A 16,889-nucleotide genomic window follows, 5' to 3' on the forward strand; every position below is an offset into this window, starting at 1 on the left:
CAGGATTTAGTAATCTAAAAGGTAAACTGCTAACAGGGGGACAATTTATATAATTATTTGGGTATGACTTAACTCGTTGTCAAAAGGAATTAATCCAAATACACACAAAATTGATAAATTAAATCAGTCTATGAAGGAAAGGAAAAACAGCGTACACAAAAAAATTCAACCAAAGTGCTTATTTTATTTGTATGTAATTAAGTTATAATCGTGAGGTACACTGAGTCAAAAACTCAATATACATTAATCATGTACACTCAGACATCTGTTAAACAATCATAGATTAATGCATGTACAGTTCACTCTCTTTATAACTGGAATACCTCCTTTATACAAATCCGTCAATCCAGGGCTTCAAATATTAACATGAGAGAAGTGTCAGAACGTCGATGTTTCATTCTCTTAAGTACTTGAGACCATCCTCAGGACCATGAATGTTAATGGGTTTTCACGATGACCCACACTAATGAATAAATGTAGATGGTACTAGACTTACATTAATGTGTCATGATAAGCAGAATCAATGAATCAGGTGGGGTTTATATTTAGTGTATAGTTACACTCATGGAAAGGAGCTGTGCCCAAGATGGCGGTACAGCAATGAGATACAAACAGCAGCTGAGGTGAAGGGCCAGCCCCTGGGGGATCCACGAGTAACTGTGGGGAGTCCACCAGGAGCAACTCCCAGTGGATTGGCCCCAGCGTGAATAAGGGCCCGTTCCCCTCCCATGAGACACAGGTGCGATGCGGCCGTGCCCAAGATGGTGGCGTGGGTGAAAATTTTAGATGAACTGCAGCGGAAAGGCCAGCCCCAGGGGATTTTACTGAAGAATCGGTTCCAGAACAGCTTCCTAAGGCCAGAGAGCAGTGAGGGAGCTGAGGGATCCACAGAGGAGCTTGGGAACTGCTTGCCACAGGCGCAATGGGGGCAAAGCTGCTATAAACCCAATACAGAGACCCCACTAGGGGAAACAGCAGTTGAGTAGCGTTATCCACCACAGTAGGGCACAAAGTTCGGTTAATGGTGCCGACTGGAACTGCACACGGGTCTGCAAGTTCTGTGCCAGAAAATGAGATGAAGACCTGTCAAAAGGACTGTGGTGCCCATGGAACCTGATGATTGCTTTTGGGGGGCTTGACTGTATCCACACTGTTTGGACTGGGACCCTACGGTGAGGACTATAGCAGAGGGGCCGGGAAGTTAAGTGTTTGCGCTCCTGGACAACCATGGAAGAATCCCTATTAATTTAAAGGGACTTTGGAAGTGAGACTGAGAGGTGGACGAGACTTCAGTCGGAAGCTGCGGGTGGAAGGGGTTCTGGTGAAGGTGCTCTCTCATGGGGAGCCACACTGTTTGTGGATGTGAAGGGGGGAGGTTTAAATGAAAGGGGCTACTCTTTTTCCCTGGTTTACTCCTCCGGCTACGAGATATCGTCACGGCAATTGAGACTGTAGAGGCTTCTGTCGGTGGCGCCCTCCCACCACACTACTTTTCCATCATGGGTGAAGCCTGAGAGGAACTTTGAGTGGGGTCTGAAATTCTTCGTAGTGCTGCCCTGCCCTAATACTCCAAATACCACCTACGTTTGGCAGAGATTCGAACATCGCACGGCTCGGGTGAGATGTCCTACACAACATTGGAGAGGAGGAACAATTCCCTGAGGACACACAGTACAGATACAGACATCTGGTTCAACTGAAGCAGGATTAGCAAGAGGGGTGGTTGTGCCCGAGGTTCTTCCTGAAGGGATAACAAATGGACTGGAGACAAGGAACTAGCTTAGTTCCGTATCACTGTGAATTGCACATAATGGAACCTCTAGGTGGTGGCCCCAGACAGAGATATTGGGAGGACAGAAGGGTTGCTGGAACCCACATCAGGACAGCATCAGAGGGTGAGACCATGGTGCAGCCTAAGGTGCTCAGGGCTCTTCAACAGCCACTGAACAGGACCAAACAGAACCCTCACCAGACTGCAATTTGGAATCCCATGAGGCCATCATTCTAGCAGCAATAAAGGACACCAAGGCAGCCCAAGAAATTAAAATTGATTCAGTGATGCAGGAGGTGCACCTCCTGCGGAAGGACCATAGGAAACTGGTGGATCAGGTGACCAAGGCGGAGTCTACACTGACCTTGCACGGCCAACAGTGTCCGTACATTCTAAAAGGATACACAGGTTGGAACAAGAAGTGTCTCTCCACATACACAAGAAATGGGAAGATGAACTGAGCCACTGAACAGCAGTATTAGGAGAATGGAGGGGAGAACAGCCTGCCCTGGTCAATGTCTATGTCTCACCAGTACTCCAAGTAGACACATTAGCACACTTAGGAAACCTGATAGTTGGGTTACCACAAGCCACCACAGTGATAGGGAGTGATCTTATTATGGTGCTGGACACATGCCGAGGCAGAGCCCAGTGAAAACAGACTGATCAGGCTGGTCCTGGGAAATTGGATGATTTCCACCAAGTTCTGGGGATGGGAGAGGTCTGGAGAGAACTACATGGGGCCTGTAGGTGGTACTCCTTTTGCTCATGACATTGTACCCTCACAATGTAGTGATACTTCACTGCAATAATACCACCTCCGATCCAGTTAAGGTGAGTAGACAGATTCTTTAATTTAACAGTACAGATAACGAGGTGAGCTCGCCAGCAGGTGTCTCCATATTCTGGCATCAACTCCCAACTGCACCACTCCTGTGTTCCAAAGCTCGAACACATACACGCAAATAACCCCAGGAACACAAAGAGCATCACATTCCATTTTAATACCCAACTGTAGAATGTACTTGTGACTGTAAATATATAACAATATGAGATTTGTATGAGATAAGAGAATAGATGTATGAGATAAGAGGATACAAAACTCAGTGTATCAAACATTACCAGTTGCAGCATGCCCTACGGGAGAGGATCACACCGTAATAGGACGCTATGGAGGAGTCCCCCCTTGGAAGAAGACTTCTTGGTGGCCATATAAAGACTAAGGCAATCTCTCTTACTCATAAGATACTTATGAACAACACACAGAGGAAGTTAACACAATTGCAGGGGAAATGGCAGATAGATGTTGGTGGACTGGAGGACGACGAGTGGCAGGAAGTGCTACAATTTCCAAGAGAGGTGGCCATACAATTAAAAATTCTCAATAAAATATATTACATTAGGACTCTCCTACATAAAAAGATAGAGCGGAGGATGATAAACGCCTCCACATTGTGAGATTGCACCTCCATCAGTAGATTTTGGGAGGGAGTGGCAACTCGGCTGGAAGCAGCAGAAGGGGCTCCAGTCACGCAGAGGGCCTCACGCTGCTGGGTACACGGGGGACCTCCGACCTCACCTCGTATCAAAAGACAATGGAGAATCTGGAATGTCTATTGGCAAAAATGAAGATTGCTTGAAGATGGGGAAGTGTGGCGATCCCCCGAATTGAAGACTGTGAACAGGAGATGGACATTTGTTGTGAGAGGGAAAGATTAGTCTCTGAGGGACAGGCTGCTTGAGGAAATTTGAGTGAGTGTGGGGAGGATGGACCTTAGGAGAATAGGGAGAAGCTATGGTGAAGCTATGGAAGGACTTCCATTTTATAATGAGCAAAGGTAGAACTTTGGGAGTGGAATCTTAGACATTGGTATGGAACTGCCTCGCCCTGTGGCTCTAGAAAAAAAACAGAATCCCTGTGGCACTCAGAGACATGTTTCCCTGTCATGAAGGAGGGGCGGTCTTTGGGAGGTGGGGGTAACAGACATTGCTGCATGTTTTCATTTTGTTTGAATAAACCTTCTAAAAAAAGCCAATCAAATTTATTTACAAAAAAAGCCGGACAAGTGAAACAATATCAGCAGCTGTGGAAGGCCCCTTCCCACGAGGAGTGCGTGAAACACAAGGTGACTCCTATGTAATACTCTTTGAAGGAGGCTGGCTCTAAAATGCGGGCTGTGTGAGCTGACTGGAAAAGGAGCTCCGCTGGAACTTATTTTGATGACCAATTTTTAGGGGCACTATTGACACTGACTGGCAGGACAGAGATTCTGGGAAAATGAGGCAAATGGAGCACATCTAGGTGCTGGGGTTTCCAGCTATCTCCTGATTCCTCAAAGACAGAGGTGGCTGAAATCCTTTTCTGAGAGGACCTCTTTCCTACCATGGATAAGTTAGTGAAAAAGTTCCAAGCTCCTTTTGAGGGACCACGGCCCTCAGGTGAATACATTGTGGCACTGTTAATGGGACTCAGAGATCTTGGCATGAGAAATTACATAATAAAGAACGTTGCAGAATTAAAACATAACTTGGATTTGCAGCGTAGATGAATTCTTCTCTTCCCTGACTTTAGCAAGATAGCTAAGTTGAAAGGATATTCTATTGTGAGACAAGAACTTTCCAGTTTTACCTGTTATGCTTCGGTGTTGAAACCGGCAAGGTTGAGGATGAAACAAAAGGGGATGTAATATCTTTGTCAAAAAGGATGTAACACAATTATCCCTACAGATTTGAATTAAGAAAATTGGGCCTGCGTCATACAAGTGTGAGAAGGAGCAGATTTTTGGTGGGTATAACAGTGTACAACAGTGCTTCAGTCCTCATATTGCCCTTTAAGACAGTGTTGGGTGTTTTGGGGCTCCCTATGTTAATACAAGCATATGTTAGTTTACTATTGTTTTTTTCATTTGATACCTCCTGCTTCCTTCCTCTCACCTTTCCCTTATGCCTAGTCCTCATCACTTTCCCCTTCTCTCTGTCTTTTCCTATTACTTATTTCCTTGTTTACCTCATGGAATCTGGACTTGATGTTATTGATATTTGGAGCAGCATTCATGCATGACAGTTGACAGTGGTTAATCTCAATTGCAGCATTGTTTAGAAGCCTGCCGCATCCTTGATATAAAGACGATTGACTGTAAAAATAAAAAAAACAGCTCGGCTTACCTGTAACAGCAAGTGTTCTTCTAAGAAAATGGCCAAAGATTTACTACTGATTCCTGATACACCACTTCACAGTTTCAATTTGCAGAGAGTTCACTACCCCTCCAGATCAGGTTCACTGCAAAATGTCTATTCCCAAATAGTCCTCTTGAATTCCCTGCCCTGCTCTAGCTTTCCTTCAACCAGAAGAGTTTCTGTACTCCCAAGCGAAGCCAACAAGATTAATAAACAGCAAACAGCAGTGTGCCAGTTGCCAGTGGTCCATTGATATTCTTTCAGAGAGCCAAAGCTCTGTCTGTTTCATGATCTTTTTCACTCTTCAGTAATAGGAGGGAAATTCCACAGGGGACAAGTTGGCTTTATTGGCGGAACCTAGACCTCTATGTCATTTGGGGTCCTCAAAAGCCTTGGATAGTTCTTGGAACATCTCCAAGAGTTCCAAGTCCGAGTCTCTGACCAGTCCTCAGTCAGGCAAATAGGAATTATATCAGTCAGCCGACAAGTCTGCTTTTCTTTCTAGGTCCAGGTGTCTCTCCTGAGATTGGGAAGTAGTGTGATTTCAAGAGGAACGCCAGTCTGTGGTTGACGAAGAAGTCTGAGCAAAACAAACTAGAAAAATAAAGAGTCACTTTTTGTACTCTAGATTTTCTGAATAGTGATTCTGTTTCTGTTTCATGGATAAGATTTCTGCCAAATGCTAAAAAAACATAATGGCAGCCGACTGTTTTCCTTATGACTTTCTCCCAACAAACCACTACGAAGGCTGACAATAACTGCAAGTTAGGATCGAAGAAACTCTTCATTTCTCGGGCATAACTCTCATTCCTGCTTCAGTATGGGACAATCTTATGTGATGAGGAAAACTACCATTTCAAAAGACCATGGTGCTGTGGGTTTCTTTTAACCAAGATATTCGACATGGCTGTGTTGGGAGGAACTTTCTTTTCTTTCTTGGATTGTTTGCGCTGACTTGACTTGAAGCTAAGCAGCTGACGACCTCAGCCTCAGGGAGACTAGGTTCCAGATTTACAAAAAAAAACTGGTGCAGCGTGCTGCTGTGCCAAAATTAGCAGGGCCACACTGCACCAGTTTTGAAACGCAGGGATGTGCCGTATTTACAAGAATATGGTGCACCCCTGCGTTTCTTCCTGCGTTGGTGCTAAATTAAGCAGCCTGCGCCAACACAGGCATCCTTGCACCGTAGTGCAAGTGTGTCTGCATTGAGGGGTGTGATTGTTTATGTTCAGAAGGTGTTCCTTCATGCACATAAACAATCTACAATGGCGATTTGTTATTTTTTATGGACCAGATTTCTTGAACCCCTCCACGCCTACTGCCACCTAACGACACCATGGGTGTGCCGTATTTACAATACAGCGCACCATAGCGCATGTTAGGCCAATAGCGTCAACATTTTTGACACTATTGTGGCACTTTGCTGCACTAGCGTCAAAAATGCTGACGCTAATGCAGCAAAGTTCAAGGAGGCCCATTGTTTTCAATGGGTGTGTCCTTTTAGCGCCTGCTTTGAGCAAGCATTAAAATTAAGCGAAAAACGGCGCAATAAAATGTTGTAGATTTCATTGCACCATTTTTGCGGGCCTCCTAATACCGTAACGCCCCCGTTGCATACAATATGCCAGGTGTGAGCATTATGTGGCGCAAGGGGTCGCAAAGTGGCGCAATGTATTGATTGCACCATTTTGTAAATATGGTGCAGTGATATTTGCCTGGCTGAGCCACAGTAGCATAAAAAAAATGATGCTAATGTGGCGCAAGGGGCCAAGGGCCTTCTAAAGCTGGCCCTATGTGTGATGCAGAAGTAGCAAATTGGCATTATTGAATGATTGTTTATATGTAGGAAGGAACACCTTCCTTCACATGGACAATCGTCCATGGCATTTTGCTTCTTCTATGAGTGCTGCAGAATGCAGGACATATAGAAAAATAAAAAAAGTGTAGGAATAAAGTATTCTGCCCTGTTGTGCCATGCTAAGAACACCCATGGGGTGTCCTTAGTTTTTGGTGCTGCCACAGATTTTCGCCTTCTTGTAAATCTGGGGCAGCGTCAAAAGTAATGAGTGTTGCGGTTGAACGCCCACTTCAACACCCATTGCATGCGCCCTTGAAGCAGAAAACTGCGTCAGAGTGGCTCATATTTACGAGGAGGTGTAAAGCCACAAAAAGTCATATTACACCTCCTTGGAAATATGGAGAAGTGGTTGGTGCCACTGGAGTGTCACAAAAAGTGACTCTCCGGTGGCGCTATGGCCTTGTAAATCTGGCCCTAGATGTGAAAAGTGACAATGAAATATGAACAGGAGGCCAGCCCCTGAATCTTAGCAGCTTTTCATAAACACGTTTGTTAAACTTCTGGCGGGCAGTATTACACAACCTAAAAAACTGAGGAATTGTAGGGTAACAAAATTATTCAAATGATTTTGTCATAAGGATTTACCTATTCTCTGCAAGTTTGAAATTTGCTGTATATTCTTCACTTACGTTAGCCAGTCTGGATTTTAGGGTTTAGGTGTTTTCATTCATGGCTCCCTTTGTAAGGAAGCTTTTGTAGGATGATGCAGACACCTGGATTTATTAAAGACGATGTATGTGTGGGGGAAATTAGCTCCTACTCTCTTGTCCCTGATAATTGAACTCTGTACAACTGTGCAAATCTTTTGCGCATGAGCTATGAAAGTGTAAATGATGGCAATGTATAATTCAGAGAACATGTAGCTGGTGTCTCCAGCGGTCAAATGCTAGATGACCCGTGCAAACAAAAGAGGGTTTGGGGAAAAACACAGCACAAGGTGGCAGTCCTCACAGTTTTTCTAGAACCCGACCGTACGTCCCCAACCAGTCACTTAACGAGTTCAACTATAATACTGCTGTACAGACTTGGCCTATATGTGTGGGCGTTGTCCCATCCTGGTTTTTAAGTTGTCATTCCACAACATATTGCTTTTTCAAAGTCTTCATGGATGGTCAGCAGCACTGCAATTACCAGAAAGCAAGGGGTGTGCATTTGAAAGCCAGCAGTGGGTTCAAGTTTCTCTGTTACATGTGAGTCATTTGAGAGTTAAAGGATAACACAAACCCATGCATTGCCCAAGGGCCCGAAGGCTCAGGCTTGTCATAAACAGCTTAGCGCGTACTAGATCGGGACCAACAGTGGGGTTTAGAGTACTGGGAAAAATCATGGATTAGAATAATTGTGAGTTGGAGCGTTCCGACTTACATGGAGGAGATCTGCCACTGGTTTCCTCTCTTTTTGTTACAAAGACCCAAAGGGCAATTCTACAGAAGGCATGGTTGGCACCTATGGCTAAAGATCTGAAAGTAAGCAGAAAACAAGACGTCCTCTGAAAGAGACAGAGAGCAATGGGTGGTCCTGCCTCAAGGTCACAGAGAGTCAAGCAGTCTTTGGAACATTGTAGGATGCTGAGCAGTGGTGTAACATTAACTCCTTCAGCCCCCACTGTGTGGGTGGGGCCCTGAGATCCAGGGACCCCCTCAGTACAGTACCCTGTGCACCGGCGGCAGGCCCCTTGCCTGAGAGCTACTTATTGAGTCCTGGGGGCCCCCTCCATGTACTTTGCAGGGTACTCCCTCAAGTTTTGTAACACGAGTGATGCTGAGGAAGAGAAACAGCTGCAAGATCCTCTCTTAAAGATGTAGATTTCTAAGGATGACTACAGAGATCAAGGACATACAACACCAAGCGCAAAACTCTTAAAAATATGCAATCTACAGATAAAGAGGATGTCAAGATTGTTCGAGGTCATCAGATATCCTAGGCCACCTTTGATTACTGTAGGTTTCTTTGGATGATCACTGAATTCTGTGTCCTGAGAAATCAATTCCACCTTCAATAGTTGTGGTTGAAGGATGACCTCAGAGTTTCATGTAATGAGGAATTCAAGGCTGTCTTTTAAAGGCAGAGCTATCGAGTTAGAAGTAATGAATACAGAATGTCAGCTCTCAAAAATGTAACACACTGAATGAAGACGTAGAGGTCGAGGGCATGAGGTTCAAAAACTACGGTTTGAGATATAGAGTGCTGTGGGTTACTACGAAGATCTGTAGTTTGTCCCTTTAAAAGGCTGATGTGGCTACGGAGAGTCAGCTATATGCTATGTTGGACTTGTGGCTGGTAAAGTCAATTCCATATTTGGGTTCTGTCTCTGAAATGTACTATGGCTGGGTAAAACCAACTCCATGTCAGCAATATGCCTCTGAAAGACCACTGTTGCTTAGTAGAGCTAATAATATTTCAGGTATGTTCCTCTGAAACGAGGGAGAGCACCAAAAGGTCTATCAGATGATATTCTTTACACTTTGTGTGTCCTCCTGCTTTTATTGAGCTTGCCTGTCAGGATGTCTCATTTGGATCATAAATGGTGATCCTCTTTATCTTTTGTTTCTCCACCTTCAGGTCCCCAGGGTGTGCTGGATGGGGGCTGCACCCAAAGTGAATTCTCGCCAAAACTAGCATGCGGCCGGTGAGCAGTTAGACCTGCGATCAAATGATGGACAGAGAGCGTGGCTTTGCAGTCAGCATAACAATCCTTTTGACTCCCTACTTCAAGCTTCAATTTCATTCAGGATCCACACAGTAGTTCTCACTGTATGAATTTGTGCTGAACCTGGAATTGGCTGAACCACTCTGTAACGTACATTTGACAAATTAGCAATGTTACAAGTTTTGCTGTCACCTGACCATCAGTAAGGTGCCCCTGCACCTTAGGAGTGCCACCTTGTTAAGTGGCTATCTTTGGTTACCCAAGTGCAAAAGAATATTATAAGTCTTGACAACAGCAGGTCATTTCTGAGATACATGTCCCTAAAGTTTGTGAACCTGTTTGGGTGCCGACTGTGAGATGCCATCCCTGTTACCGGCACCTCTTACTACCTTGAACTTGGACAAGAACCACTTGGAGTGGGAACTGTTAAAACCCTTTTAAGCCACCAGGGCTCAGTGACCCTTGACATTGGATTCATTGGACCCATACTGATTTTGCAACCCTGGTACACTATCGGAAGGAGGGTTGCTGTGTCTTTGAGTAGGCACTGCAGTATTGGTATGAGCCCATTGAGTTACCATTTCCCATATCTCAGCCTGTGAGAAATTAGCTTAGTCAAATATATCATAACTCACAAGACACATTGTTGTAACTCGGACAGGCATGTAGTCACATTGAATGGGGTGTGAGAATCTAGACTTGAAATAGAAGCAAAGAGACCCAAAGGAATCTAGAACTTCCTGAAGCCTTTCAGTCTCAATCCATAAGATAACATTGCCCAGGGCTTCGAATGTTAAGTTGGGAAAAGTGCCTCACAATGCAAGCGTTTAAATAACATCTTTGTTAGGGTCATATATCAGCTTCAAGAGGTGCTAGCGCCATCTGTTTTTCAAAGTTTATCCTTATTTTAAAAGCTTTGCCTTTTTCTGCTTACATAAAAACCTTTGGCAAAATATTGGCATTTTTTGTGGGTCATTACTTTGTCCATTCTGGTGACGTCCAGGTCTACACAGTATCTGCAGTTTGCAATTCACTCATACAAAAGGAAATGTGATAAAAAATTATGTAAACACACATTCCACTTTAGAACCTGGGCACAAGTTATTGCACTCAGCTTTTTCTTGGAGACAAAATCATAATTTACATGCTCACATCTAGACTGAAAATTTTCAGTTCGTTAAATAAAACATTGTTCCTTGCAGTAAGTGAGCATTGAGGCAAGTCGCAAGTCGCAAGTTCAAATCCCAGCAAGACGACTCAGCCCTGAATCTTCCAAAAGGACCATCTTCCGATTGTGTACTGTTAAAATGGGTAATGGTCAGCTCAATTTATGCCTTCAGCTGCATCTAGTGAGCACCGATTCTCATCATTGGGACTCGGTCTTATTTTTCTTCACCAGACTTTGATGCCGAGCAAGACAATAGCTTGCTTCCAAGTTGGAGGAACCTGCCCACAGCAGGGGAACAAACGCCCACAACAAATGTTACAAATTACCAAAATGGAAACAGCAAAAATATCCTTGAAATTATTCAGAAACATGACCACTCATGGATCAAAGGGGGATCTGAGTGTAATGGCAGTGATTGTGGCTGTGGTAGAGACATAGATGAAAGGAGGAATAAAAGAGACTGATCACTCGGAGTTCAAGAGCAGAAAAATTGGGAGCATCATTACCAATACCATCAGACAGGGCTGGAAATATTCTGTTCCTGAATAATACAGCACGTTTTGCTTTCAGAGTTCAATGTTTTCCACATTGATATGCGGGCTATTAGCAGGCAGCTTCGAGAAGTTTAAACGCAAGGCCATACCAAGGTGCCTGCGCTCTGGAACAGCGAGATTTACTCATTCATAGTGAAGCAACTTGATGAAGTGTGTATGTAACCGAAACGCTGAATAGTTCTCACACTAGTGAAAGATCAAGAGAGGAAGGAGGTAAGGAGATCTAAGGCTGCTGGTAAGGAGACCAGTATAATTTGACTTCTGTTTCAATGAGTACATGGAAGAGGAAGAGCTGAGGGAGTGACTGAAGGAAGGTATTTTCATATTGATTGCCACATGGTCAGACTAAATGTGGTGCACAAAAGATGAGATTTTAAGGTTGCCACCAAATGAGAAGATAAAATAAATAATGTTACCAACCCAATCAACAAACTGAGTAACGCATTACTTAAGCCTACGGGAAGACAGAGATTAAATAAATTAGATTAATGGTGTCTCTGTCATCTTGATGTTAAAGCCCGGTAGTGAAATGAATGGGGAAGCTTTTAGTGCAGACGGGGTGATTAGGTCAATCTGTTCCGAACCAAAGCCAGAAGAGGGACTGGTTAGAATGTAACTATTTGAAAGAGAAAAATATCAGCTCTGGTAGACGTCAGAACGACTAGTACAGTAACACTGAACATTTACAGAAAAAGTCTAAGCCAAGTTTTAAAGTTGTGAGCCCTGTCATTACAGTAAAGCTTGTAAGTGGAAGGTATAGCAAAAGCAATGTCAAGAACATTATATTCATCGAGCCAGGATTAAGCTACAAAAATAACTTGGGGTTTTGATTACGTTGACCATGACATTGTGGCCTGGAGGCAGGCACGCCTCGGGATTAAAGGCACTGTTCTAAAATATTTTTGTATACACATCCCTCAACTGTGGCATTGTCTTTTGTCCATAAGGTGTGACAAAACTGTAGGAAAGTGCCCTTTTGACATGGTCAACCCCGCTTTTTGCCTGGCATGAGATGCAATTTTTACTGAAAGTGCACTGGGTTCCTGCTAATCAGGTCCCCAGTGCCAGATCTCTTTCCCTAAAACTGCAATAGTTCTCCAGTTGGCAATACCTTTGCCCCCCATAAGTCCCTAGTAAACGGTACTCCTGGTACCTAGGGCATGGGTACCAAAGAGGGCCCCAAGGGGCCGCCGCATGTAATGTACCACTCTCAGGGACCCCTCGCCTAGCTCAGGCAGACTGTCATTGCAGGCTACGTGTCTTGGTGCAGCTAAAAGTGAAAACACGACATGGCACACAGCTTGTGTGCCATGTCCCCTAACTGCAAGCAATATATATGTCACCCCTACAGCAGGCCTTACAGCCCTAAGGCAGGCTGCATTATATTACATGTGAGAGCAAATATGCCCCTGCTATGTCTGTCTATTCTTAAACAGTGATTGAACAGGGAAGCCATTTTAAGTAGATGGGCTACATAATAGCTTCGCTGAAAATAGGGGTTTGGTATCAAACATATCGTATTAATAAACCCTCACTGATTCCAGTATGGATTTATTAATACATACACCCAGAGGGCACCTCAGAGGTGCCCCCTGAAAACCTACCATTTACCTGTGTGCTGGCTGACTAGTTCTAACTAACCTGCCACCACTAGACATGTTTCCAACCCCCAAGGGTAAAAGTCTTTGTTCTCGGCTGGATAGGAACAAAAGCCGGCTCTGGCAGTGGTGTTAGCAAACCCCTCCCTACAGGGTGACCTGCAAATCTGCATTCCAAGGCAGGGGGCTTCAAAGAAGCCCACCGCCCTTGGCATGCAAATCTGGCTTCACTCAAGGGAGAGCTGTCAACCTCCCTGCCCCAGGTCTGCTTAGGCACCTGGACAGGCGGGAAATGTAGTATTCAGAGAGGTGTGTCCACCCCTCAGGGCCGTCCTACCCCTCAGGTGAGCTGCCTGTTGTGGACACAACATTTAGGAATCTGCCATCTTGGTGTTTGCAGAATTAGCAACTCTGGACAGGGTTATGCCACTTTCCACAGGAAGTGGTCATATAGGGGGCATAGTGACCCAAGGTGTAAGTAGCCCATTGGCTACTACCCACAGTCTCCTAACTCCCCTAAATTCAGCATTTAGGGGAGCCTCTGGCACCAGAAAAGAAGATTTCTGCTGACCTATGAAGAAGGACACTCAAGGGCCGCAAAATCAAAGCTTCAGGAAGAACGACCTATCTTGGCCCCACTCCTGCCAGCCTGTCTGCTGTTTCCGTCGATTTACGTCAAAGTCGACTCATCCTACAAGCTGCTGTGCTGGCAAAAGCATGGAAGGAATGTCTGCCTTCAACAAAGACCAAGAAACTCCTGTGGATCTGCTGAGCTGTTTTTCTGCATATTGCGGACACCCCAAGAGACCTGAGAGGACTCTGGACTGCAATAACCCAACACCTGAAAGCACCACTGCACCAGTGCCACCAAGTCTGAGATGAAATGGGCCAATGGGGCCAGTGTGGTCCCCCGGCCCTCCAGAGACAGAGCCCACTTTGGACTTGCTCATTGTGGGCTCCCCAGCGCCGCCTGTAGCCTCTGCCCACGGGCTACCTCAGCTGCAAGTGATCCGGGGGAGAAAACCCAATGCATCAAGTCACCCCTGCACCTGTCGCCTCTGGCCCCTGGAGAAGACAACCTAAGGTGTTCCCACGTCCCAGAGCATCTCAAATTTTGATCCCACCTGTTGGTTTACTTCTACTGGACTCCTGTCCAAACCAACAGCCTCTTTTCAAGTGACCAATCCCCATTGACTAACATTGGGCACCTGACGCCGTACTACACCTCTGCACCTGGCCACACCAGTGCTGCCCAGTATGACCAGTTGGTGTGGCCTTAACCTTTGCCCAATACTTACCTTAAGTCCAGGTGACTGGTTCTGTAAGTTGCTGTATAATACCTGTATGCAGTACTTGTTTCGCCTCAATAGGATAACATTGCATTACATCTTCCAAAACTTGCACTGTCGACTTTTCAAAACTGTAACGTTTTTTCTTTCAAAATGTACTTATCTGATCTTATTGATTCTGGTGTATAAATCTATATAAAAGTTCTTGTTATTTTTGGTAAAATTGGTGTGGATCTCCTTATTTAGTTGTGTGCCTCATTTATTGACCGTGTGCTTATGGTAAACGTCTAACACTCCTTTCTGATAAGCTTAAGGCTGCTCAACCACACAAACCCCTAAAAAGACCTTGGGATTGCTAGAGCAAGCCCCTGCCCACTAATAAAGGAACCTCTGGACTCTTTGCACACTATACCCCATTTTGGTATAGTATATAAACAGCCAGCTTCCTAAAATAACTGTGATGCATACTTTAGATACCATTTGAGACAAAATTAGAATATTTTGATGGACAGGCTTATGATGCTACTACACTGTATTCAATGCAATACAAAATAATTCTCATAACACCTCTCTTACGTCAGGTCCATCTAGTGCCAGAGTGACAGCTGAATAATCATAGAACTCAAATATTCATGGTTTCATGAATCTGTATTGTTTCTTCTAATTTTTTATTAATTTTCAAGTCTGCCAGACTATTCACCGGTATGTATCTTCTCTTTTTAGGATTTTAGTAAATTCATGTATTTTTCCGGTTTGCTGCTGTCAGTTGGATGATGTTCTCTTGGTGCCTTAGTTGTTCATCTGTATTTTCCTCTTATTCCAAAGTCCTCAAGCTACAAATGGTTTGTCAAGGTGATGTCATTCCAAAGATGTGAGATACAGACTGTTTTCCTGCTCTTGCATGCCTTGCTCTCTCTCACTCACTCACTCACTCGCTTTATTTTCTTGTTGTTGTTGGATCTTCTCACTGCTTCCAACGATAGCTTCATTTTTCTCGAATGCCTACATCCTCCTTCTCGGGCAGTGCAGGCTTCTTTTGAGAGTGGGGACAGTACATTTCTCCTACTCAGGTATTGCTTTGACCTTTGAATTTACGTTGACGTTCTTGGTATTACATGAACTACCATTTTGGTTCTGTAGGGAGTTATGTCTGTTTTTCAACATAGCACTGCTTCACTGTTTTTGTTGATGGTCCTTCCTAACTCAGTGGTTGACACTGAAAACTGAGCACCACACAGAGATACAACCCCGGGCCTGAGAGCAAGAGGGTGGGTTAGAATTATCATGGGAAGGGGTATGAAAGAACAACAAGAAGTGGTCAATGTCAATATTTGGTTGTCCAAAAATCTATTTCAAAAGCTACAGTACAAATACAACTTTCAGAAGTTAGGCCATCACCCATGCTACTACCACTAATCACACCATGATTAACCAAATGTTAAAATGTAACCATTTAAGCAATTTGTCTACAATGTACTGAGACAGGTGGAAAAGAAACAAACAATGTATGAAAGTCACGTAGGAATACTGCAAAATGACAAATTACTAAACAGAATGCAGACCTCAGAACCCTCATACTAAAAGTGATAATTTAGATCCACGTAGCACATTCAAATTTCTGGAAAGGAGCTAGGTCATCTCTTAGATTCTGGCCACGATCTTGCCCCACTTCGTCGGCCATCCTCCCACTGCCAGCCAGTCAGGAACCTTAGATTCATTTTCAGTAGTAAACTTTCTCCTCAACTTAAAATGTGCTTGTCTGCCTGCTGCAAATGCAAGATCTAGTCTGCCTCATAGCTGTGGTCTTCTCTTGCTTTGACTGTTCCAGTGAAGTCTACGGGGTCCTCATGATCATACCTTTGTCAAAACTACAAAGAGAACAAAACTTTCCATCTCACTTCATTTTTTACTGGAGCGCTCTGACCATATGACTCCAGTATTATAATCACTACATGGGTGACTGATCAATGAAATGAAATCTTGACTGGCACCTGACCAGACTCCGAACTAGGACTCCAAGAATCGTCTGTTGCTGTGCCCATCAAGACATTCACAGCTTGGTGTCAAGTTTCTGTACCAGCAAGGCTCCTCCATATGAGACTCTCTGCCCTCAGCATACACGTCTTGAAATCAACATCAAATCCTTAAGCAAACACCTTGTCTGCAAAGCGTTTGTGTCTTATTGCCTTTAAGAAGCCTATGGACCACCATCTTATTCCTCCACCTCCTCCTGTCTATCTAGTCTTCTGAAACTTTCTTTGGTCGCCTGACTTACGAAAACAATACTTAAAATAAAATAGACTATTGACGTTATCTTGGAACATGCCTTCTTTGTTAGGTCTTTAACTCAGCCTTTGATAAGAAACCTGATCTCGTTTCTGCAATGGCAAAGTATGATTTTTTGTTGCAACCGAAAGACTCTTAATAATTCGACATACCGTGCCCCTGTCCACATTTCGCAGGACCGCTTAGAGAATGACAAATCAAGGAGTGAGGCAAATTGAGAGGCATATTACTATGTTTAACTCAATCTCCCTCGCCGAATGTTGACTAAAGGGCGATCCCAAAAAATCTTCGATATGAACTTTCAGGCCTATTACAGCTCACCAAAAACCATCACAAGTTTCTTTAACTACATTCGAAAGAGATTTGATTTCTGATTTTTTTTGTTGTATCCACCCATGATCTTTCCCTAGCTGTGAATGTCTAAATGAAACTCTGATTCATTCACCCAATCAATCATGTTTTTCGTGTAGCCAGATGAGAGAAACAGTGAAATCCCTAGTGAGAACACAGAAACTGCTGACACAGCAACAATCCTATA

General features: G+C 44.1%; 1 protein-coding gene across 1 annotated transcript in view; it reads left to right on the plus strand.

Moving 5' to 3' along the window:
- Positions 1-10,405, plus strand: part of LGI3 (leucine rich repeat LGI family member 3) — a 115,108-nt gene extending 104,703 nt beyond the window's left edge. Inside the window, exon 9 of the mRNA XM_069213967.1 lies at positions 9,369-10,405. The gene's annotated coding sequence lies outside the window, so the exon portion shown is untranslated. The remainder of the gene's footprint in view (positions 1-9,368) is intronic.
- Positions 10,406-16,889: the final 6,484 nt, after the last annotated feature.

Source organism: Pleurodeles waltl, chromosome 11 (assembly GCF_031143425.1).
Source record: "Pleurodeles waltl isolate 20211129_DDA chromosome 11, aPleWal1.hap1.20221129, whole genome shotgun sequence".
NCBI lineage: Eukaryota > Metazoa > Chordata > Amphibia > Caudata > Salamandridae > Pleurodeles > Pleurodeles waltl.